This window comes from Thamnophis sirtalis, unplaced genomic scaffold (assembly GCF_051295495.1).
Source record: "Thamnophis sirtalis isolate CommonGarterSnake01/CBP01778 unplaced genomic scaffold, rThaSir2_p1.2 scaffold_6, whole genome shotgun sequence".
In the NCBI taxonomy this organism is placed as follows: domain Eukaryota; kingdom Metazoa; phylum Chordata; class Lepidosauria; order Squamata; family Natricidae; genus Thamnophis; species Thamnophis sirtalis.
In genome coordinates, this window is record NW_028261386.1 from 134,126,962 (window position 1) to 134,151,019 (window position 24,058).

The 24,058-nt window shown below is 44.7% G+C and overlaps 1 protein-coding gene across 1 annotated transcript in view; it reads right to left on the bottom strand.

The window, feature by feature from the left end:
* The window catches only part of DLGAP2 (DLG associated protein 2), a 313,806-nt gene that overhangs the window by 234,043 nt on the left and 55,705 nt on the right, over positions 1 to 24,058 (bottom strand). The window lies entirely within an intron of this gene.

Genomic DNA, 24,058 nt, shown 5'->3' on the forward strand with positions numbered 1-24,058 from the left:
TGCTTAACTATACTTATATATGTGAGCTCCAACTAAGACAGAGATTATAATAGAATTGACATTGTATCCAATTTGTATTTATACCACATTTCTCCAGTTTAAGTGAAAAAGTGAGCTAGTCCTTCTATAAATGTGACACCATTCGCACATTTGCACATACAATATATACATACAATACAATAGCAGAGTTGAAAGGGACCTTGGAGGTCTTCTAGTCCAGCCCCCTGCCTAGGCAGGAAACCCTACACCATTTCAGACAAATTGCTATCCAACATCTTCTTAAAAACTTCCAGTGTTGGGGCATTCACAACTTCTGGAGGCAACTTCTGTTCCACTGATTAATTGTTCTAACTGTCAGGAAATTTCTCCTTAGTTCTAAATTTGCTTCTCTCCTTGATTAGTTTCCACCCATTGCTTCTTGTTCTGCCCTCAAGTGCTTTGAAGAATAGCTTGGCTCCCTCTTCTTTGTGGCAACCCCTGAGATATTGGAAGACTGCTATCATGTCTCCCCTGGTCCTTCTTTTCATTATACTAGACATACTCAGTTCCTGCAACCATTCTTCATGTATACAATATATACATTTGCACATACAATATATTTGCACATACAATACACACACACACACACACTGACAAAAAAAATCTGCAAACAGTTGGATAAATCCAGTTGTCTTCCAAGGGCCAGCAACCTAGTTTTCTCTCAAGAGCATCCATACAATTTTTATGTGGATGAGACCCTTGTTAAAAAGAGACCGAGCTTCAAAAGCATCCATCATCATGACTTCATTTAATTTCCACCCACCCAACCTTAATACAGGAATCGCAAGCCTGTTCATATGAAATCATCTGCATTTTTCATAATGACAAACAAAGGAGAATTCCAAAAGACCGTTTAATTCCGAGAGCAGCAGGAATTCTGCAAACTAAATGCTGCTGCCAAAAATCTTGTCATCTGCACAACGAAAGTGACGGGGAAAGAGGGAACTGTGAAAAGTTTATCCATCACCATCAATGCTGCATCTGATGTGAGCCAAGCATATTACAGTAAAACCCTTTTTACTGTATTGTTCAAATGTGTACTCAATCTTTCTACAAGATTGATCTTCAAGACCACTCATAGGAAGATAAAAAAAATACTTTTCGTAATGGCACTTCTTCATTTCTTTTACCCGCCTGCATAGAATTTGGTACTACAGAGAATGTGGAGAAAAAAATGGGACGCATTTCCAAGTCAGGAGTGCTTACATTCACTTTCTTAAAACATAAATAAGGTGAAGGAGAAACAGAGTCAGAGAAAGGGATTTTGGATCCAGAAACGTTTCTAGAAATGGGACGGAGTTCAGAGGCAACTCCGTCCTTACGCTCTCAGGAAAGCTTTGTAGTTAGATCGAGATATATACGAGTTCTGGTTTTTTTAAAAAAGAACCAAAACAAGACAAGTAGTAAAGCTGCAAAAATCTTTGGAAAGAGGAGTTTCACAATACACAAGAGGCTATATTTCTCTCCAGACCTTTAAAGCAGCTGCATCTTTTTTAGGCTTGCATGGACGGATGCATAAGCTCTCTCAAGTTGACTCTGCCTTGTGTGTGTGTTTGCCTAGCCCTAGACAACCTGCTTCTCACTACCACCCCTTCCTGAGAAAGCCAAGTGGCAATGCATTGGCACAGAATCAATGGGGAGCAACTTATGAAGCAAACAATCTGAGTTGCAATACAGCTGCTTTAATGAGTCAAAGACAGGTGATTTCCCTTAAGTTGGAAAAGCTCCTCTTCCGAAAGTTTGCATAATTCATTAGATGCAGTTAAGGTAACCATACCAAAGTATTTAATCAATTTTCTCATTAATCAAATGAAACATTATCTTATGGGAGCAATTTTGGAGGAATTCAGAGGGTGCCCTCTTCTACCTTAGTGCCATGTTTGTTTTTTTCCTTTTAGACACAAGTTCCAGCAGAAAATGATGAGCACACTAGAAGATATATAGATTTCCTTTCAACTTCCTTCATTTCTGATTTTGTAAAATTTATTTTAAGTGCTGAGTAACTCTGAGCAACCCACCACTTGTAGGATGAGATCATCTGTTTTCTCCAGCTCCCAATTATGACAGGTTTCATTCATGAGGCTGCATAATAGCAAGAGCACTTGACTTATGCACCACTGCACAGTCCTCTCTAAGTGGCTAACGGCCAGCATGTGGCCCTCAACAAGTAGCAGAGTGAAATGTTGGCAGTGCTTTGCCCTCCAAGCTTGTTTCAATTTAGTTTCTGAATGTTTTGTTACCAGACTAAGTAATCCGATCAGGGTTGTCTTGTCCTCGTCTCCTTAGCTTCTAAATTCCCTGGGTGCCTTTTGGCCAGTCATGTGATTGGTGGGTTGTTTAGAGCAGGGGGGTCAATTTCAATTTCACTGAGGGCCACATTAGAGTTGTGTTTGAACTCGGGGGGGGGGGGGCAGGCATAGCTAGAGTGGATGTGGTCATCTTGACCAGCATGGCCAGAGTGTATGTGGTCACTCGTGTTAGAGGTGCCTGTGGCCTGAGCACTCTGCCAGTGAAAATGAGACCCCAAGCTCCATTTTTGGCCCTGGCAGCCTCCTGCAACCATCTGCCAGTGAAAACGAAGCCCCCCCCCCCAACCTCTGTTTTTGCTGGCAGAGGGCTGCAGGGGGCCATCATGGCCAAAAATGGAGCTCGCGAGGGCCGTGTGCAGCCCTCAAGCTCTATTTTTTATGGCAGAGGCACCAAGACCTTCGCTGTCCCCAGGGGACCCTGTGGGCCAGATCCAAATACCCTGTGAGCTGGATCCTGCCCCCCATGGGCCTTATGTTTGACCCCCCTGGTTTAGAGCTATGTTTAAATTCTGAGCAGCTGATTGGTTCTGTTGTTGATTGGTCATTCAAATAATCTGGTTTCTTACATGTTCATATGCTGGATCTAGATCAGGGGTGTCAAACTTGATTTCATTGAGGGCCGCATCAGGATTGTGCTTGATCTCGGGGTGGGGAGCAGAGTGTGTGTGGCTGGGGTGGGCATGGACAGCTTGATGTTTGGTTTGGTTGTTTATTGGTCTTATATGCCACTTTATACGTCACTTCCTGGGTTCTGTTTTCTGTTTGCCAGAGGGCTGCAGGAGGCCATTGCAGCTGAAAACGGAGCCCGGCCGGGCCTTGGGTGGCCTCCCTGAGCTGCATTTTTGCTGCCAGAGGCACCAAGGGCCAGTCCTTCACTCTTTCCAGGGTGGTCCCACCCAGGGCCAGATCTAAGCACCCTGCGGGCCACATCTGGCCCACAGACCTTGAGTTAGACACTCCTGATCTAGATCCATATGCTTGTTAATTGGTCCTTTGGTAGAGCACCAGGCTTCAATGAATCCATGTGGGTGGCAAGTTCTGGCACGGCCAATGATTTTTGTTCCTTCCAAATCGAACTGGTGTTGTTATCAATGCGGCTTGAGACCGGAGGTTCTTGTTGTGCCATTTAACTACTAGTTGATGTTGGTGAAGCCTTGTCTTCAACTGCCTCCCTGTTTGTCCCACATAGAATTAGTGACAATTGTTGCAATTGATTTTGCATTCTGTGTTGCTATGGCCCGTCTTCTGCGCTCTGCCTTTGACTTGAGATAGCTCTTTCCTGAGTGTAAATGCCGGTTTGTGAGCTATCATTATTCCTAGGGGTTGCGGGATTCTGTCAGTCATTTCGGATGTTCCTTTGATGTATGGCAGGACTTGTTTTTGTGTTGTGTTTGGCTGTGTCTTTTGTCGGGGTTTGGATGACGAGCGTTGTAGCATGACATTTTTTGGATAGCCGTTGCGGATGAAAACATTGAAAAAGTCTTTCTTTTCTGCTTTTCTTCATGACTTGGTGCCGCAGTGTTTTGTTTTGGCTCTTTTGAAAGGGGTCTGGGTGCAGCTCTGCTTCTGCGCACAGTGGGGTGGTTGCTTGTGAAATTGAGACTCTGGTCTGTGCGTGTGTGTGGCTTTTCAGTAGACTCGAGTTGCCATTATCTTGTCTCCTTAAGTCAACGTCTAGGAAGGGGAGTCAATGTTCTTTTTCTTTCTCGTGTGTAAAACTGATCCCAGTGAATGCGTTGTTGAGTAGACGGTGCGTAGCTCCAGCATATGAATGCTTAAGAAACCAGATCATTTGAACAACCAATCAACAAGGGAACCAATCAGCTGCTCCGAATTTAAACATAATTCCAAACAAACAATGCATCACGTGACCAACTGACCAAACTGGCACCCAAAACATTTATAAGCTAAGGAGACAAGAGAATCCGACTGATGATGGCAACAAAATCTCCAGAAACTAAATTCAAACACGCTTAGAGAGCAAACCACGCCCAAAATCTAAAACCCGAGCTGCTAATATTTTCTAATCTATTCCATAGTGAGATGTACCAGATTCTTAGATGCTTCTTCCTTTTAATTACTTAAACCAAGTGGAGAGCTTTGTCAAAAACCATCCTCATATTTCCGTCTATTAAAATTGGCAGATTCACCTGCGGTGTCTTTTGAAGATAACCTTCGACCACGTAACTGCTACTCCAAGGATTCTTCCCTCCTTCTCGACAGAGGAGTGGATTGCCTTGTCTTCTCATTTAATCAGTTTTCAATACACAACCTATTGACATCCAGATACATGTTGGAGTTCTACTAATACTCATTTGTGTATTCTCTCCCTAGGAATATTGTGAACAGAAGAGGCTACATCAGGGATAGGTAGGAGTAGATCTTTAGATGTTTTGGAACAAACTGTCAAGGTTTCTGACTCCAAATAGCCTGGCAATACACAATAGGCCACCCCGTTCCCCCCCCCCACCTCTTCACAGTGTTAGCTGATGAAAAATATCGCTTGAAGGAAAAAAACCACAGCAGTTTTGTGAGTTTGAGACAAATACTGATTACAAATTCCTGGGGTGAGCGTATCCACAGAGGTTATCCTGCTCTGTTTATCCATCAACCTGAGTTATTGTTTTGCAAACTTCAGCTGATGGCTCTCAAGGTTGTCATAAAACACAAAATAGTCCTACTGTAGCTCTACAAGCCCTTTAATTCAAAATGGCCAAGTTGCATGAGGGTTTATTTAATTTGATAAAGGCTTCAGGATGCATCTCTACCTAACTGCAAAATTTCCATGATAAAACATGCCGCTATTTTTTCACCATTATTATGTAACGGCCCTGTTCAGGGTGACCGTCCCTATTCTGGAAAGTCCAGGCTACAGGATTATCTCCAGGGCCCTGGTGGGGAAGATCCATGTGGTCTGGGCAGACAAAATATGCTTTCCTAATCAGGAGAGGAGGGGGGCATTCAGCTGGTTCAGAGCTGTTTGAATCGGTAGTGGAAATCGCGGGGTGGTGGGGGTGATATTTATCATTTGTTCAATGCCCCCCGTTTGGCCTTGTTGTTTTTGGCATCTCTTCGGTTATTTTAGCCCGGACTGTCTGTATGATTCAATGCATTTAACTGTTTTCATGTTTTTCCTAGATCTGTATTCTTCCAGGCTCCAATGGAATTGGGCAGTCAATAAATGTAAGTAAATAAATATCTATTTATTGCCATTAGACCACCATGTATTGTCTAGACACTTTTATGCATAAAGATTTGTCTCTATTACACTGTCATGATTGGGGGTTAAAAAAAATCAACTGTACAGGACTATTAATGTTGATTCTAGAAGCAATCTAGCAATAATAACAGCATTTAGATCTATATACCGCTTCATAGTGCTTCACAGCACTCTATGAGCAGTTTACAGAGTCAGCATATTTCCCCCAGTGATCCGAGTCCTCATTTTACTAACCCTGGAAGGATGGAAGGCTGAGTCAACCTTGAGTCCGTCAGGACATATGTGAACAAACAAACTAAAAGCGCTTGTAAATAGAATCCTTGCATTTATGGGTGGAATTCAGTTGGTTCGGACCGGTTCGGGTGAACTGGTAGCTCCGAAAATCAGCTAGGGAGCGAACTGGTTCGCTCTGATGATCCGGTTGGCCCGCCCACCCACTCACCCCTGCATTTTACTTACCTATATCCTCTCAGCTGATTCATGCAGCAGAACAGATTGCTGCGCCTCAGCTGTGTTACTCGGCAGAAGTAACGTGGAAGGTACGTTTTGTTAAAACTGCTGATGCGTACAAAGCCCTCGATCACCGAACCGGTTGTTAAACTGGCAGGATCCCACCACTGCTTGCATTCCCATAAGCTTTACTATAAGCTTCACTTTGAAAGCTTAAAAGTAATGAAACAGTTTTGCATCTGAAACTCGCAAACTAGCTTGGTTTGGCATTTCCATCAGCTTAGAGGAGAAATGGGCAAAAATGTTATATTGCGAGGAGAAACAGAAGCTGCAATAATAAAGGGCCCGACCAGCTCTTGAATGAAGGCATCCAATTTAATCTCAATGCTGGGTAAATCTCATGAGTAGCAGACAATTTCTTATAAAAATGTTTCCTTGTTGGTAATTCAAACATGGCACAGTTTATTTTAAATCAGCATTATCTCAGCATGATTCCCGATTTTTTCCTGCTGCTGGAAAGTGCCATCTTTCAGTTGAAATGTTATAAGGCATGGAGTCTTCACAGTAATTAAAAGATATTGTGAACTTTCTTCTTTATGTACATCATTTTTAAATAAGCCCTTCACAGTGCAGTTATTAACATGTTGCAGATTGTGTATGTGCTTGTGGCTTTTTAAAAAAAAGGCATTTTACATTTTCAGCATGTTTCATCCAAGGATCAGAACATCTGACAATTTGTCTCCTCTGCCAAATCTTTGCTTCTTCTTAACTCAAGCTTCCTTTCCTTTCATTCATTTCATTTTAAAGATGGTTAAGGATCCTGGCTCTCCCCAGGTTTGAAAATTAATTTCTCAGGGCATGGAAAATGAAGCTTAAAATCTTTATTTGCTGGCAATCTTTCAAAAAAAATTCTAAAGGCGCAATCCGGAACGAGCTACCCGCAGAGATCCGGACCCTTCCCACTCTCCCGGCCTTCTGTAAAGCCACCAAGACCTGGCTGTTCTGGCAGGCCTGGGGCTGTTGGTTGAAATCCAGCCCCACGTGAGTGAATGGGTGATATCTTATTTTAAATAATTTTATTTTTAATATTTTTTTAATGTCGTTACTTCTGTTGTGAGCCGCCCAGAGTCCCTAGGGAGTGGGCGGCATACAAATCTTATTAAAGTTGCAAAGTTACTTGCTAATAGTTTTAAGAAATAATTCAGACATTAAGTTCTATAATTCTGCCTTGGGGAAAGAGGCAAAAGAGGGCAGAGACAATCTTCTCCCCGCGTCAGAGGTGGAATTCTACCAGTTCAGACCGGTTCGCCTCAACCGGTAGTGGAAATTGCAGGTCGCCCCGCCCGCCCACCCACCCCAGCTCTATGGCATCACATTTAGGCCCTTCTTTAGCCAAAAGCACACGCGGGAAAGTCTGAGCACATGTGCAGAGTTGGCGCGCACGAGTGAAGCGAGTGCATGTGCTCACATTTGTGTACCGGTAGGGAAGGTAAATGAAAACTACCCCTGCCCCACACACTTGGTTTCCTTCACACCCTTTAGAAGAATATGGTTACTCACAAGTGGGATTTGTCTGAATTTGCAAAACCTGACAGAAATTAACAGTAATCAGCATGGCATCCGGATACTTAGACAACATTGCACAGCCGAGGGTTAACTAAATATATACAACTAATTGTGGTCCTTTGTCTCTTATTTTCATAGCGACCATAATTGATCAGCAAAGGTACTAAACCATGTAAAAGAGTTCAGTTATTTTCCTACACAAGTCCCTTTAATTAAATGGTTTTCCATCTCTCTCTCTCAGGAAACAAGTTGCAAGAAGCAAAATAGGAGACTGGAAATTATTTACAGTGAGAATATAGAGATAGTTTTGACCTAGATAAGAGTTTGCCAATAATGGCCGTGGCAACACATTTTAATTGAGGCTGCTTACTAAAACAAAACAACAACAACAACAACCAACAGGCCTCTTATTCAACCTATTTTGAAAATGCCGAGCCTTCTCTTGGCCGATAAAGTTTTAGTTCTCATGATTTCAGTTCCTGAAATTGCAGCTTAAAGAGTCTTCAGCCACAACCGAAGCCCTGAACTCCAAGTCACATTTTTGAAGTAATTTTCCCTTTGTTCTCAAAGCCTGAAATTTCTCTTTGTGGTTTCCCATTTGATTAATGGATAAGAGGGAGGGCTGAACAAAAAGATTTCCAGCCTAATTTCTTGGGCAACCATATTGCTTTAACAAATCTCTATGTAGACGCTGGGCGACCACCAAGCCGCTACAGGAAGCTTAATGATAATCTTCAAGCTTGCACAGCGCAGCAGAACAAGGGCAAGGTGAGTATAATCTGCCCTAATAATTGCGTGAGTACTTTATTTTCTGGATACAAACACGGTAAATGTATTTTACAGGTGCTTTGGGTGTCTCTTAGCTGGGCCTTTATTCTGTCCACGTGCTTATAGTCTGCTAAGCGACAGTTTTCTCATCTGCCACAACTATTAATTTAAATGTTGCTCTTGAAATAACATTAAGACGCTGTTTCTTTGCTTGGGGCTGTTTGTTTGAAAGGTAAGTAGCTGAGCACTATTCTGCTCTCTTCTTTTGTTCAAAATGTTGCATTGACGGCACAGAATAGCAGCCAGTGATAAAGGGGAATAATGTGCTTTGTGGAAAACACTGCAAAGAAGAAGAAGAAGAAATAATAATAGTCTTTATTATACATTAGGGTTTTGCTCTTTTTTCTAGGTTGAAAATTGTGTTTGACTTTAGAGGGGTGTGTTAAATGGAAGGAGTATCCATAGGCCCAAAATAATTGTGAGTGGAGCAGGGGGAAAAATGAAGCTTGATCTTATTTCATTAAGTATAAAAACTAAAATAAATTCTATGTACACTTATGTCTGCAGAGGTAGTCAGAAGCGCAAGGTGGTGATTGCAGAACTACAGGCAAAGTCTTAGTGCAACATTGGCGCCTGTACAAATGGGAAGGAAGGGCTTCAGTTGCACCGTTGCGAACACCGTTTGGGTTTTTTGATCCCCTCCAAGCATGCTGGTACAAGCAATGTAATTGTAATTATAAATTAATAAAATGAAATCTAGTTTTTCTCCTTGCACCAGGGATATCAAACGATGATTATTTATAGATTTCCTCAGGGCGATCAAAGCAACTTCCACGTGGATCTCTATTTTATTCCTATAATAGTCATGTTGAAAGTCAGGCTAGGCTGACAGCCACTGGCTGACCCAAAATCACCCAATGACTTTTCATCAGATGAGCTTGAATCTTTAGCCTCTCAATGCCTCCTAATGCAGGTAGTCCTCAGTTTACAACCGTTCCTTTAGTGAAGGTTCGAAGTCACAACAGCACTGGAAAAAAGTGATTTATAATAATTTTTCACACTTACAACCATTGCAGCATCTGTAGCGTCATGTGATCAAAATTCGGATGCTTGGTAACTGGCTGACATTTACGATGGTTGCAGCCTCCGAGAGTCATTAATCACTTTTATGACATTCTGGCAAGCAAAGTCAACGGGGAAACCAGATTCACTTGACAACTGCAGGGGATTCATTTAACAACTGTAGCAAAAGGGATCATAAAATGGGATAAAACTCACTTAACAACTGTCTCACTTAGCTTAGAAATTCTGGGCTCAATTGTGGTTGTCAGTCCAAGACTACCTCTATTGCAACCAGGGGTGGGATTCTACCGGTCCGGACTGGTTCGTCTGAACCGGCAGCTCCGGTGACCAGCTGGGAGCCAAGAGGTTCGCTCCCACGATCAAGCGGGCTTCCCTGGCCACCCCTGCGCTTCGCCTACCTTTATCTCCTCAGCTGAGTCAGGCCACAGAGTGGTTTGCCACGACTCAGCTGTTTTCCTTCCCAAGCAGCAATCTGGGAGGTAAGTATCCTCTGGACTGCGCATGTGCATGCAGCGCTAATCCTGGTTCCCTGTGCAAGTGAAGCAAGCGCACACGCGCTCAGCAAACCAGTTGTTAAACCGGTAAAATCCCACCCTTGATTACAACACGTTGTCTCTCTAGTGAATATCCTTACTTACTAGTCAAGTATTCCGGTATTTTCTCCTCTCCCGTTACAAAGTACAGATTGGTTCTGCCTCCATGGGCCACACCTACAGCTTCAGAAGCTTCCCAAGTGTGGATTCCGCTCTATTCCCTAAAGTTTTGGCACCTACAATTAATCACACTCCTTTTGCACTGCCCAAGCTAGTGTATTAATCCTGCATTTCTTCTAAACAGCCACCCAACTATTGAGAAACCGAGTTCATTGAGAAAACAGGCTCCTCGATCCTCCACATTTTATGTAACATGATTTTATACAGTGAAACATTGGGAGAAGGGAATATAAAAATAGAAAGAAGCTTCTGTGAGTCACAGAACAGAAGATTCGAAAGGTCTGAGCAGAACCACATTGAAAAGAAAGGAAGGCTAGAAGGAGGAAAGATGCTGATGGGTTAGACCAGGGCTCCAGCTCCCCAGAGGCCAATTATGCCCATGGGAAGTCAAGAGAGAGAACGTGGCAATATCTGTCTTTAACGCTGCCTTGTTTATAAAGCCATCACGATATCATTTCAGATGGTTCTTGTGTCTTCTCTTCACTGGATCTCTCTTTTCTCACCGGGAGTTAAGGACACTGTCAATACCAAGAGCATCGGTCCCATAAAAGAAACCAACTTGCTTCCACTATGCCATTCAGTCTCCTTAAGCACACGGATTCCTCACATTCTTACTCTCGGTCGCTCTTCATCAATACTGTATATCGGAAAGGGACTCTGTCCCTGAAACCATTGGCCGACATATAACATTTCCTGAAACAAGGCCTTTTGGAGTTCTCATCACACAGAGGTTGTTTCAGAAATAACTCTCAGAGGTCGTTTTGTTTTTCTTAAAATAAATTAAGGCTCAATAGCATTCAAAGAAGTCTTGGTTTATATGGAACACCAGGACATGCCGAATGCCTGCGGTTGGTCTGTAAACTCCATGTCCGAATGTTTCCTATAAACAAGGATTCTTTGACTAACAAGATCCTAGTAAAAATGGATCTGACCGTCTGAAAAACCAGCAAGGAAAAAGCAATTGAGTTTATTAGAGAGGAAACTGAAAACAATAAGGCTTCCCTAGCCTTTCCCAAGAGGCGCTTGACAACACTCGAGAGGAGTGCGCTCCAAGCCCCTCTCTCTGCCTAAATCTTTTCTCAGATTTGCACAACTGCTTTATATGTGGAGCCAGCTCTTTCTGCAGCAAAGCAAAAAGATTGTGCAAGCAGCATTATGCAGGAATGCATTAAAAAAAAATCCAATTCTCCCCCCAAACAGGCATCACCCTAGAGAATAGGAAGACTGGAAAAGAAGCCTGAAGGCGACAGGACTTGGGAGGAGGCAATGGGCTTTTATTGTTCAATCCCCTGCCTTTCTGCTATGCGGCATTTCATTTATCCCCACATCAGTAACCCTCCCTCAAACCAAATACCCCCGTGAGGAGCCCCCGTGGTTAAGCCTGTTCTTGAATCAGACGGACTCAGTCCAACACCTGCACGGCTATAGTTTAAGGTCAACTATCACAAGAGGATTAGAGATAGTCCTCCACTTATGACCACAACTGACCCCAACATTTCCATTGCTAAGTGAAACGCTTGTGAGCTTTGCCCCATTTTACGACCTTACTTGCCCCGTTTGTTAAGTGAATCGCTGCAGTTGTTAAATCGGTAACACGGTTGTTAAGTGAATCTGGCTTCCCTGTTTATTTTGCTTGCCAGACGGCCACAAAAGGGGATCATGTGACCTGGGACACTGCAACGTCATAAATGCGAGTCAATTGTCAAGGGTCTGGATTTTGATCATGTGGCCACAGAGATGGTATAACAATCGTAACGGGAAAAATGGTCATAAGTCACTTTTTTTCAATGCTAATGTAACTTTGAATAGTCACTAATGGACTGTTGTAAATCAAGGACCACCTGTATTGAACATCCCTCTCTGTTCAAAGGGGACGGATAGGACATTATCTATCTCCGAGCCGAGGTGGCGCAGTGGTTAAATGCAGCACTGCAGGCTACTTCAGCTGACTGCAGTTCGGCGGTTCAAATCTCACCGGCTCAGGGTTGACTCAGCCTTCCATCCTTCCGAGGTGGATGAAATGAGGACCCGGATTGTTGTTGGGGGCGATATGCTGACTCTGTAAACCGCTTAGAGAGGGCTGAAAGCCCTATGAAGCGGTAGATAAGTCTAACTGCTATTGCTATCTCCAGTCTACAACACAGTCCTTTCAGCAGTTCCAAGAAGGCTCCACACCCATTTGCACTACTCAGGTGACCCTTGAGGACAGAGATAAATAAACCTCCAGCTGACTTTAACAACTCGTTAAAAGGATGCAAATGACCCGCTGTCTGCAAGGAATCTAAACCCTTCCCTTCCCCACCATCCAGTCAGAGCTGAAGAAGCAAAATGTCTTCAAAGAAGAACTAGAAAGTCCAGTTGCCTCTTGAGAAAGCAGGAGGACTACCCGTCGTCATAGCCAATGTAACATAGGGGAGGCAGTAATTTGGTTCACAAGTCAAAAGTCAACCCGGTCCAATCAAAGTTGGCACTTTAGGTCAAGATTCATGCAACGAGGCATCATGGAGGGAAGGCCTAACAACAAGCCGAAATCCAGAAAGACATAATAGGCCTCCTTTGAAACAAGGGCCTTTCCTCAAGGTGGGGGAACCTGTTTCATTATGAGACTCATTCTTGTCAATGTTGATTTGGCTCAACTAGGCAAAGTAGAGCAGATGTCTTTCTTTTCCAATGAGAACGAGTATGCAGTCAGTAACAACATTATTTGCACACACTGGATGTCTACGTGGCAAATCTAAATTTCTCCAGGGCTACAAGGACTAACATTGGCCCAAATCTTGTTCAGGAAAGTGTTGAATTTCCTGGCCTATCTTCCTTCGGTGAGAACTCTTCTTCTGGTGAATGCATGACAAGTTGCTTTATGTTTTTCTCTTTCGTTCAATGTTATTTTACTTCTTTATGGCAAGTTACATTTCATTATTAAAGATTTCCATGGTATAATTTCTAATACAACATTGATTTGAGGAATGAGCTATCCATTTCTCAACAGTGTTTCCTAGTAATTCTAATTAAATTATATTAGCTATTGTCTTAAAATCAGTGGCAACTAGTTTCTCCTATTTAGAAACTGGAGTACTTTTCAGCCCACAGCTAACATGCTAATTTATGTATGCAGTGTGTTCCACAATGTGCAATAACATTCAACTTGTGCATATTTTAAAAAAAAAGTTGTTGCAATTACTGCAGTGATGTTGCAACCTATGTTGTGTTGTCTATGCATTTTTATAATACGTTAAAGTTACACATGAGGAACCTCTGCTATCAGTAAACTATCGTTGGGTCATGAAACCACATAATCTCTAGATGTATGTAATGCATTTTAAAGACCAAGAAGCAAGTTTAAGATGGAACAGGTAACTTTTAGCAAAGATGGTACAAACTTAAAAAGCTTCTAATTAGCATACTGAATGTTTCATGTTTGCTTATATCAGTGCAAGATTACTACGGAATATTTGTCATTGTCTGCATAATGCTTTACTGATGTCAGGAAATTGGATCTGCACTCCATTTTCTGCCATTTAAAGATAACTTGGATGTGTGGCTGTATCATGATTGGTAGATTGGTGCTGATTGGTGCTGGATGTGGCTCCGTTGTTGTTTTGTGTTGAAACAGCCACACATCCAATCATTCCACTTACTGAAACAAAGCCAGCACTCCACACACCCCCACCAAGATTTATAGAAAGACGGCAGCTCCGACCATGGAAAACTATTGCCATTGGTTTAACACAGTGGTGCAATTCAGCCGGTTCTATCTGGTTCGGGCAAACCGGAAGCCATGGTGGTAGGAGGCTCTGCTCACCCGTCTAGATGTCATCATGTCCCATTTTTGATGCTCTGTGCATGCGCGGAAGGTCCTGCGCATGTGTGGGAGGTCATGTGCATGCGTGGAGGTGGCGCATGCACTCACATTTGTGAACCGGTAGCAAAGGTAAGTTGATTTCATCCGTGGTTTAACAGTGAAACCTCTTGAGATGTTTTCAACTTGGGCAACATTGAGGAAGGAAAAAAAGATACTCTTCCGAAAAGCAGTTGTCCTGGCCTTAATTTTGCTATCTTTTACCATCGCATGAAAGATAACATAATATCCACCGTATGGATATCTGTCTGTTCATGCACTACTGTTGGTGACTGCCCAGGAAGCCAGGAAATATACGATGAGTCCTCCCAACAAGGAGGCTTCCTTGCTTAGGAAGAAAAAAGGCCTTGTGCTAATATATCAATGCAGAGAAAGTCGCCCAAAGCTTCTGAAACGCTGGCAGCAATGACTCAGCGTTTCTAAACCATCTCTGCCTGTTCCAGGCCACGTCTTTTGAAAGATTTGCACAGTAGATTCCCCGTCTCAACTATTACTTTTGATCCTCTTAGATAAAACAGTGTCAAACGGTGTCAGGTTGCCTCTGAAAGCAGCTGCAGGTTCCATTATGCGCGTTTCCCTTTCAATCTATGGAACAATTTTAAAAGCAGGGAACTTTTGGCTCTCCCGATGATGCCGGACAACAACTGTGAGAGGCATTTATCAACATCCCCGGTCCTGAGAAAGGCCGGGAGTGGGGTCATTAAGAGAGGCCAGTTCATTATAATTCTTCAGAAAGCCACTGCGGGCAGCCCTTGACTTACGACCATTTGACTGTCTGAAGTTACTTACCATCGTTTTTCACTTGAATGTTACAGCATCCCCACGGTCACATGATCCACACATTTTCCCCACTGTTCCACCTGTATGTAGTATCCAAAGTTTTTATCACACAGTTCTTCACTTCTTCTCTTCTGTATTTCAATGCAACTTTATGCTTTTTAGCAATTGTATGTTCATCATTTGCACATAGTCCAACTTCCAAATGTCCCATTATTCATTTACCTTAAATCTTTCCTTTAACTGTGCAAATTGGTGAAAGCAATATCCCTCTGCACAGAGGTGGTGTTCACCCGGTTCAAACCGGTTCACCTGAACCAGTGGCAGAAATTTTGTCCAGTTTGGCGAACCGGTAGTGATGGCCAGCTGGCCACATCCCCAAACTGGTCTCCCTGTCACCAGTTGCTCACCCCACCCCACCCCAGTTGCTATTCACTGGCCCTGAGGCTTTGCATACTGGCTCCCAAAGAGGAGGTGGCTGCCCGCATAGCCATGGGAAACTGCTCCGGTCGGTGAAAAAGCTGCCACAATTGCCGCCATTGTCTGTGCGCATGAGCATCCCATTGCCTTGCAAACCCAAGCGGACATGAAGAAAATGGTGGCAGTGGCAGCAGACTTTTCACCGACCGGGGACTTTTCAGCAGCCTGCGGCCACCCGCCGCCTCTTTAAGAGCTGCTTCGCAAAGCGACTCTCAAAGAAGCAGCGGCTAGTTGGCTTCTTTGCCAGCCAGCCGCTTACCAGCAGCCGCCGAAAACTCCGGTCAGCTTGCCTTCTGGACTCTGGACCAGCCACCGCAGAAGGTAAGCAACCAAAGGGGCATGGTAGGGAAGGAAGCGGGGCTGGGGCCGGGGTTTAGGAGGGGAAACGAGGGTGACAGCAAAGGGGGGGGGGCTGGGTAGATAGCAAGAAATCCTAAAAAAATTCCTGTGGGTGTGGCTTGGTGGGGAGTTTAGTTTAGTTTAGTTTAGTTTTAGTTTTATTATTATTTATAGGCCGCCCTTTTCCCTGAGGGGACTCGGGGCGGCTTACAAAATATAGGGAAGGGGGTACAAAACAGTAAACATGAAACAATACATGAGTAAAAATGGTACTCAACATTCATTCATCATTCGGGTGGGGACAGATTATGATCTTTATCCCCAGGCCTGACGGGATAGCCAGGACTTGAGGGCTGTGCGGAAGGTCTGGACGGTGGTGAGGGTACGAATCTCCACGGGGAGATCGTTCCAAAGGGTCAGAGCTACTACTGAAAAGGCTCTCCTCCGTGTGGTTGCCAGTCGACACTGACTGGCAGATGGAACTCGGAGGAGGCCTAATCTGTGCGATCTAATTGGTCGCAGGGAGGTAATTGATGTGAGGGTGATGTGACTGAGTGGGCATCGCCGTGAGTGATATCAGGTTGGCCATGCCCACTCAGTCCCATGCCCCCCACCTAGACACGGCCACTGAACCAGTAGCAAAAATATTTGAATCCCACCACTGCCTCTGCAGCCAATTGCCCTCTTGATTTCATTTTATATTCTCCCCATTCCTGTTCTAACAACTATCAATCATCTTCATCGATATATCAATTATTAACCGTCTTTCTTTACCTACTACTTCTTTTCTGCAAAATACTTGTACTGAGACCCATAAAGGCATTTTTAGGAAATCCTGCCATCCAAACCTCCAATTATGACCTTCCAATTCTAAGACCAACACTTTTATCCAAACTAAGCAGCAGGCATTTTCAAATCAGGCAGTCCCAGTTCTCCTCATTTCTTTGTGTCTTGAAGTGTTTTATGTTTAATCTTTGATTCCCCCACCCTCTTGCCATGAAAGGGAGATATTAGGTGTAACTTCCTGCCATTGTTTAAAGAATACATCAGTCGTCAAAATAAGTATTCTCTGGAAAAAGAAACGTGCTTGAAAAACATTCATTTTTATCACAGAAATTGGGACATTTCCCCCAACTACAAATATTTTAATAATATGCTTTTAAACTGCGCAAGGAGTCACCCCTCTGATATGTGCATTCCTAGCAAACAAAATTTCTGCATAAGCCTTCACCATTAAAACATTTGGTAAGAGCTTATCGGTGGAGATCAAGGTTTGGAATCTGCATCTTATAGTGCCTTGAAAGTGTGCACATATTTTTTTTCTATAAACAGGCCTTCCCCATCAAATTTAAGCATTTTCTAAACATATTTCCCCCTCCCACATAGTTTTGTATGGATTTCCAAGAACTTAAACTGTGACACCATTTATGGCATTTTAATTTAATAACAATGCTGGACAATTTAGATCAGGGACATCAAACTGAATTTCATTGACGGCTGTATCAGGGTTGGGGGGGGTGGCCAGTTCAACATCATGTCGGGGGCGTCTGTAGTGGCCCGAGCACTCTGCCAGCCAAAACAGAGCTCGGGTGGTGGTGGTCGCAAGCTCCATTTTCAGGGGCCTTTGCCGTTTCCAGCGCAACCCTGAGGGCCAGTTCTAAGCACCCCAGAGACCGGATCCAGCCCCCATGCCTTGAGTTTGACACCCCTGATTTAGATTCTCCTTTTAAAATACTGGACAAGCTTTTATGTTGCATATATGGGAAATTGCTATATATTATTGTGGGGTTTTTTTTGTTAAAAAAGAACTTCTTCCTTTTGCTGAAAAATTAAGGCATGTTAAAATGGGACACCCTTTTGCCCTTTGTGTTCAGTCAGGTCAGTCTAGCTCTTTAAAATGCTATAAACTCATCCAAGATGAAGGGACGAAGTCTGTGGATAAACGGCACCCTTGGTAGCGACTGAAGAGTTCTGAGGTCCAGCTCTTATTAAGTTGCAGAGCTAGAATGATGGAGACCTAGAAATGCCTTTATTATATCTTGCTCCCTTGACACATTTATTTTGAAGCAGTGATAAGGAGAGTCTATCAATTTCAATGTAACTCAGAATTTTATTTCTTCCATTTATATTCAGCTCTATTTCTACATCAGTCAAGTTCAAATATTTCCTACTATGAAGCTTTTGGTATTCCTATCATACATACATACCATGTCTCCCCGAAAATAAGACAGGCTCCTGTTTTCTTTTGACTCCCCCCAAAATAAATGCTTAGCCTTATTTTCAGGGAGGTCCCCTTATTTTTGAGGTGCAGGAGGTGGCAAAAATGGTTACCTCGTGGCTGCTGCTGCGTTGCAATATTTTAGGGAAGGGCTTATTTCAGCACATGCGCTTATTATCCGAGGAGGTCTTATTTCCAGGGAAACAGGTTAGTTGTGAATTATTTCCATTAATAAACATGTTTGTGAGGAGGAAGGACAATGAAGTATGTTCACTGCCTTGAGTTATTTATAAGCAATGATAAAGGTGGGATAAAAAAACCAAGTTAAATCAATACACAAATAAACATAACTCCATTTTTAGAAATTTGCATTCTGACCCAGATAAATTCTGTTTGGGCTATAAGATAAACTCATTTAAAAATCCAAGAGAAATGAAGCTTCTCTCTTTCCTCCAGACATTAAATACATTCCTTGCCTTTAAATCTACGTCACACCATCTCTGTTCAAGCATCCTGAACACAGAACAAGCAATTGCAGGCAGTCCTTGACTTAGAACCCTTCACTAAGTGACCATTCGAAGTTAAAATGAAACTGAAAAAAGAGACCTAGGACCATTTTTCACACTTACAACAGTTGCAGCTTCCCCACATGGTCATGTGATAAAAAGTCAGACGCTTGGCGACTGGTTCATATTTAAGTGTCCTGGGGGTCTTGTGACCATCTTTTGTGACCGTCTGACATGAAAGGTCCATGGGAAAGTCAGATTCAATTAACAACCATGTTACTAGCTTAACAACTGCAATGATTCACTTAACAACTGTGGCCAGAAAGCAGGTAAAATGGGGCAAAATTCTCTTATCAAATGTCTCGTTTCACAAAAAAAGTTTTCATCTGAATTTTGGTCATAAGTCAAGGACTACCTACCCTTCTTTGCCTAATTGATGGATGTTAGAATTGTACAGTATAACGTTTGAAAACAGTACTCATTAAATTGGAAGGTTGATTTTAAAATTTAAGTTTAGGCATTAAGAAATTAACAATCAAGTTCATTCATTCATTCATTCAATTTATATGGCTCGGGGAAGGAGGGTTCGCTACATTACAGAGATCCCTCCTTCCGGCCCTAGGAGTCCCACTCCAAGACCAGATGGCGCGAGTAGTCAGGACCCTGGGCTCAGGCTGTTGTCGCTAAATGCCAGGTCTGTTGTTCACAAAGCTCCCCTCGTCCGGGACTTAATTGTTGACGAGAGGGCAGACCTGGCATGTATTACTGAAACCTGGCTGGGCACAGAAGGAGGAGTCCCCCTCGTAGAGATGTGCCCAGAGGGATTTCAGGTGCTTCATCAGCCGAGAGCCCAGGGAAGGGGTGGCGGTGTGGCTATTGTAATCCGGGAGTCTCTGTTACCTCGTAGGGTCCCTGCTCCGGAGCTTGTCGGGTGTGAGTCTCTGCTGATAAAGTTGGACCTCAAGGGTCAAGTGGGTTTGCTGCTAACGTACCTGCCCCCCAACTGCGTTGCAGCATCCCTCCCCTCGCTCCTCGAGTCAGTAGCCGAGCTGGCAGTTGAGTTCCCCAGGCTTATTGTTCTGGGGGATTTCAACTTGCCATCGCTCGGTGAACGCTCTGATGGGGCGCAGGAGTTCATGGCTTCCATGACAGCCATGGGCTTGACCCAGGTAATTCGGGGCCCAACCCATGCAGCGGGTCACATGCTCGACCTCGTATTCCTCTCGGAGCAGTGGATGTGTGATCTTGGTCTGAGGGGTAATGAGATCATACCCCTGTCGTGGTCAGACCATTGCCTACTGAGGCTTGACTTCCGGAGGCCAAACCCCCACCGTAGGGAGGAGGAACCGACCAGGTGGTTCCGCCCCAGGCGACTTATGGACCCTCAGAGGTTCCAGACGGAGCTTGGGGTTATTCCTGATACCCTCGCCCACAGTTCGGCGGAGACTCTGGCTGCCGCCTGGTACTCGGCGGCGTCGGAGTCTCTCGACCGGATTGCGCCACTACGGCCCCTCCGGGTCAGTGGATCCCGGAGAGTTCCCTGGTTCACCGAGGAACTCCGGGAGAAGAAACGCCGGAGGAGATGCCTAGAGCACCAGTGGAGGTCCGATAAGTCCGAGGTAAACCGAGCACTCTTAACCACCTGCACCAAGGACTATGTCCGAGCATTAAGAACCGCAAAAAGATCATATATTTCTTCCTTGGTTGCGTCCGCCGAGTCACGCCCAGCCGCCCTGTTCAGGATAACCCGCTCCCTCCTTAACAGGAGGGATGCGGGAGACCCCTTGCAGGGTAGGGCTGAGGATTATGCTCAATTCTTGGCGGACAAAGTAGCTCGGTTTCGATCGGACTTGGACTCCACCGCAGTAGATCCAGCTGAGACACAGGAGGATCATCTGCCACATCAACTCTGGGTTGAGTTCCAGGAAGTTGCCTCTGGGGATGTGGACAAGGCCATCCGAGCTGTAAGTGCCTCCACTTGTATTCTGGACCCGTGTCCCTCCTGGCTGGTGGCTAACAGCAGGGAGGTGACACATGGCTGGATCCAGGCGGTTGTCACCGCCTCCCTTCGGGAGGGGCACTTCCCCGCCGTACTCAAAACGGCGGTGGTGAGACCCCTCCTAAAGAAACCATCGTTAGATCCAGCCATCTTAAACAACTTTCGTCCTGTCTCCAACCTTCCCTTTATCGGGAAGGTTGTTGAGAAGGTGGTGGCCTTTCAGCTTCGACGGGCCTTGGAGGAAGCTAGCTATCTTGACCCCTTCCAGTCCGGCTTCAGACCTGGTTACAGCACAGAAACCGCTTTGGTCGCATTGACCGATGATCTCTGGAGGGCCAGAGATGGAGGCCATGCGTCCATCCTGGTTCTCCTTGACCTCTCAGCGGCTTTCGATACCATCGACCATGGTATCCTTCTGCGACGACTGCGGGAGGTGGGAGTGGGAGGCACTGTTTTGCGGTGGTTCTCCTCCTACCTCTCGGACAGGTCGCAGTCGGTGTTAGTCGGGGGGCAGAGATCGTCCCTGAGGCCCCTAACATGTGGGGTACCCCAGGGTTCGGTCTTATCCCCCCTACTATTTAACATATACATGAAACCGCTGGGCGAGATCATTCGGAGGCACGGGATAAAATACCATCAATATGCGGACGATACGCAATTGTATCTGTCCGCCCCGTGCCAACTCAATGAAGCGGTGGACGTGATGAACCAGGGTCTGGAGGCCGTTAAGAACTGGATGAGTGCTAACAAACTGGTGCTCAACCCGGATAAAACCGAGTGGCTGTTGTGTTTCCCCCCCAATAATTTGGCTAATACACCAACGCTTAGGCTGGGGGGTCAAATTTTATACCCCTCAGATAGGGTCCGCAACTTAGGAGTCCTCCTGGATCCACAGCTGACTTTTGACCACCAGCTGTCAGCTGTGACCAGGGGGGCATTTGCCCAGGTTCGCCTGGTCCGCCAGTTGCGGCCCTACCTAGATCGGGGGGCTCTCACAACAGTCACTCGAGCCCTTGTGATCTCCAGACTGGAATACTGCAATGGGCTCTACATGGGGTTGCCCCTGAAGTGCATCCGGCGACTACAGCTAGTCCAAAATGCTGCCGCGCGAGTGATAGTGGGCGCACCTCGGTTCGCCCACGTTACACCTGTCCTCCGCGAGCTGCATTGGCTGCCTGTTGGTCTCCGGGTGCGCTTCAGGATACTAATGACCACCTTTAAAGCACTCCATGGTAGTGGATCTGGGTACTTGAGAGACCGCCTTCTGCCGATTACCTCCCTAAATCGACCAATTAGATCGCACAGACTAGGCCTCCTCCGAATCCCATCAGCCAGTCAATGCCGACTGGCGACCACACGGAGGAGAGCCTTCTCTGTTGCTGCCCCGACCCTATGGAACGAGCTCCCCATGGAGATCCGCACCCTCACCACGATCCAGACCTTCCGCGCAGCCCTCAAGATCTGGCTCTCCCAGCAGGCCTGGGAATAGGTTTCCAATCACCCGCCCGAGTGTTTGATAGCTGAATGAAAGTTGTGTTTTATTATTTTTCTTTTGTTCACAAACTGTTTTGTTTTGACCTTGCACTTCCCCTCCCCTGTGGTTGTAAGCCGCCCTGAGTCCCCTCAGGGAAAAGGGCGGCATATAAATCCCAATAAACCTCTAAACCTCTCCTCATACAGTATAAACAACGGTTGCAGGAACTGGGTGTGTCTAGTTTAATAGAAAGAAGGATTAGTGGGGACATGATAGCAGTCTTCCAATATCTCATGGGTTGCCACAAAGAAGAGGGAGTCAAGCTATTCTCCAAAGCACCTGAGGGCAGAACAAGAAGCAATGGGTGGAAACTAATTAAGGAGAGAAGCAAATTTAGAACTAAGGAGAAATTTCCTGACAGTCAGAACAATTAATCAGTGGAACAGAAGTTGCCTCCAGAGGTTGCGAATGCTCCAACACTGGGAGTTCTTAAGAAGAGATTGGACAACCATTTGTCTGAAATAGTATAGGGCCGTGATGGCGAACCTATGGCACGCCTGGTGGCATGTGAGGCGCCAACTGACCGGCCTTATTTTAAGGCTGTTTTTCGCCCTCTGGAGGCTTCCTTGAAAACTGGCCCTACGGGCAAACCGGAAGTTTGGGAACAGGCTTCCGTTTTTGGCCTTAGGGTCGTTTTTTGCCCTCTGAAGGCTTCAGGGAAACTCCTGAGGCCTCCGGGGGGGGGGAGGCTGTTTTCGCCTTCCCCAGGCGCCTAGAAATCCTCTGGCGCCTGGGGAGGGCGAAAAAGGTGTAGCAAAAGTGAGGCAGAGCACATGCACGGTGGGGTCACGTGCATAACATTATGGATGTAGGCACACCCACGCCCGGACCCCCTGCACTCCCCCTGCTTTTGGCACATGATACCAAAAAGGTTAGCCATCACTGGTATTGGGCTTCCTGCCTAAGCAGGGGGTTGGACTAGAAGACCTCCAAGGTCCCTTTCAACTCTGTTATTCTGCTCATTCTAATCATCTCAAACCAGTGGTTCTGGGTGGCGATCAATCATAAAATCAATGAAAGCTACAAACACCATACAATAAATAAATAAAAGGCAGATAAATTAATCTGTAGGTGTCAAGTTTAAGTACATACTTAAAATATGAAGTGTTTTTAAACAAGCTTCATTTCCTGACTCAAAAATAATTATATAAAGCTAGCAATTTTACGGAGACAAACTTCTTTAGCTATCATTTTATTGTTAGGTTAAGGTATATGTTAATTAAGGAAATACATTTTCTGTAAATGTAGCCTTAGCTTTTCTTCTTTGGGTGTGTTACACACATCTAGAAGGTATTTAGCCGTGTCCACAATTTCTATCCATATTCATAAGATAGTTGAAAAGATGTTAACTTTTCAGAATCAGGAACGGGTGATTAACGAAAGTCATAATCTGTAGTTCCTTTATTATCCCTATTTCAGAGTGATGCCAATTCTGCATTGACTTTTAATGCTAACAATCTGCAAGAAATTTTGTAAATATTGCAACATTTGCAATAACGATCTATGTTTCAAGGGGTTCTGTGTTATTCTGATTACATAATCTCTCATAATTTTTCTCAATCTTGGCACATTCTAGGTATATAAATTTCAATTCCATTAAAAAAAAATCCACACAATTAGAATTTATTACAATCTTTTAAACTTTGCTGTCTTCCATTAAAGTTCACTGCCCAAATATGCTCTGGAATAATATGATGGTGTTTCCTGGATATGGGATCAGGTAGGGAGGAGGGTGGGGAGTAAACCCTGATCTTATGGGGTAATTTATTCCAAAATGAGGATGCTGTCACTGATACTGTTTTCCTGCAGCTCCTCATCCCCCTGGCCTCTCCATTTTCTGTAAATGTAGCATTAGCTTTTCTTCTTTGGGTGTGTTACACACATCTAGAAGAAAATGCTCAGGGCCGGTGGAGCAGGTGTCTAAAGAAAGTGTTGTCCTAGTAATAGCAATAGCACTTTCACTTCTATACCGTTTCATAGAGCTGCACAGCCCTCACTAAGCGGAGCCAAGGTGGCGCAGTGGTTAAATGCAGCACTGCAGGCTACTGCTAGATCAGCAGGTCAGCGGTTCAAATCTCACCGGCTCAGGGTTGACTCAGCCTTCCATCCTTCCGAGGTGGGTAAAATGAGGACCCAGATTGTTGGGGGCAAGAGGCTGACTCTCTGTAAACCGCTTAGTGGTTTAGTGGTTTAGTGGT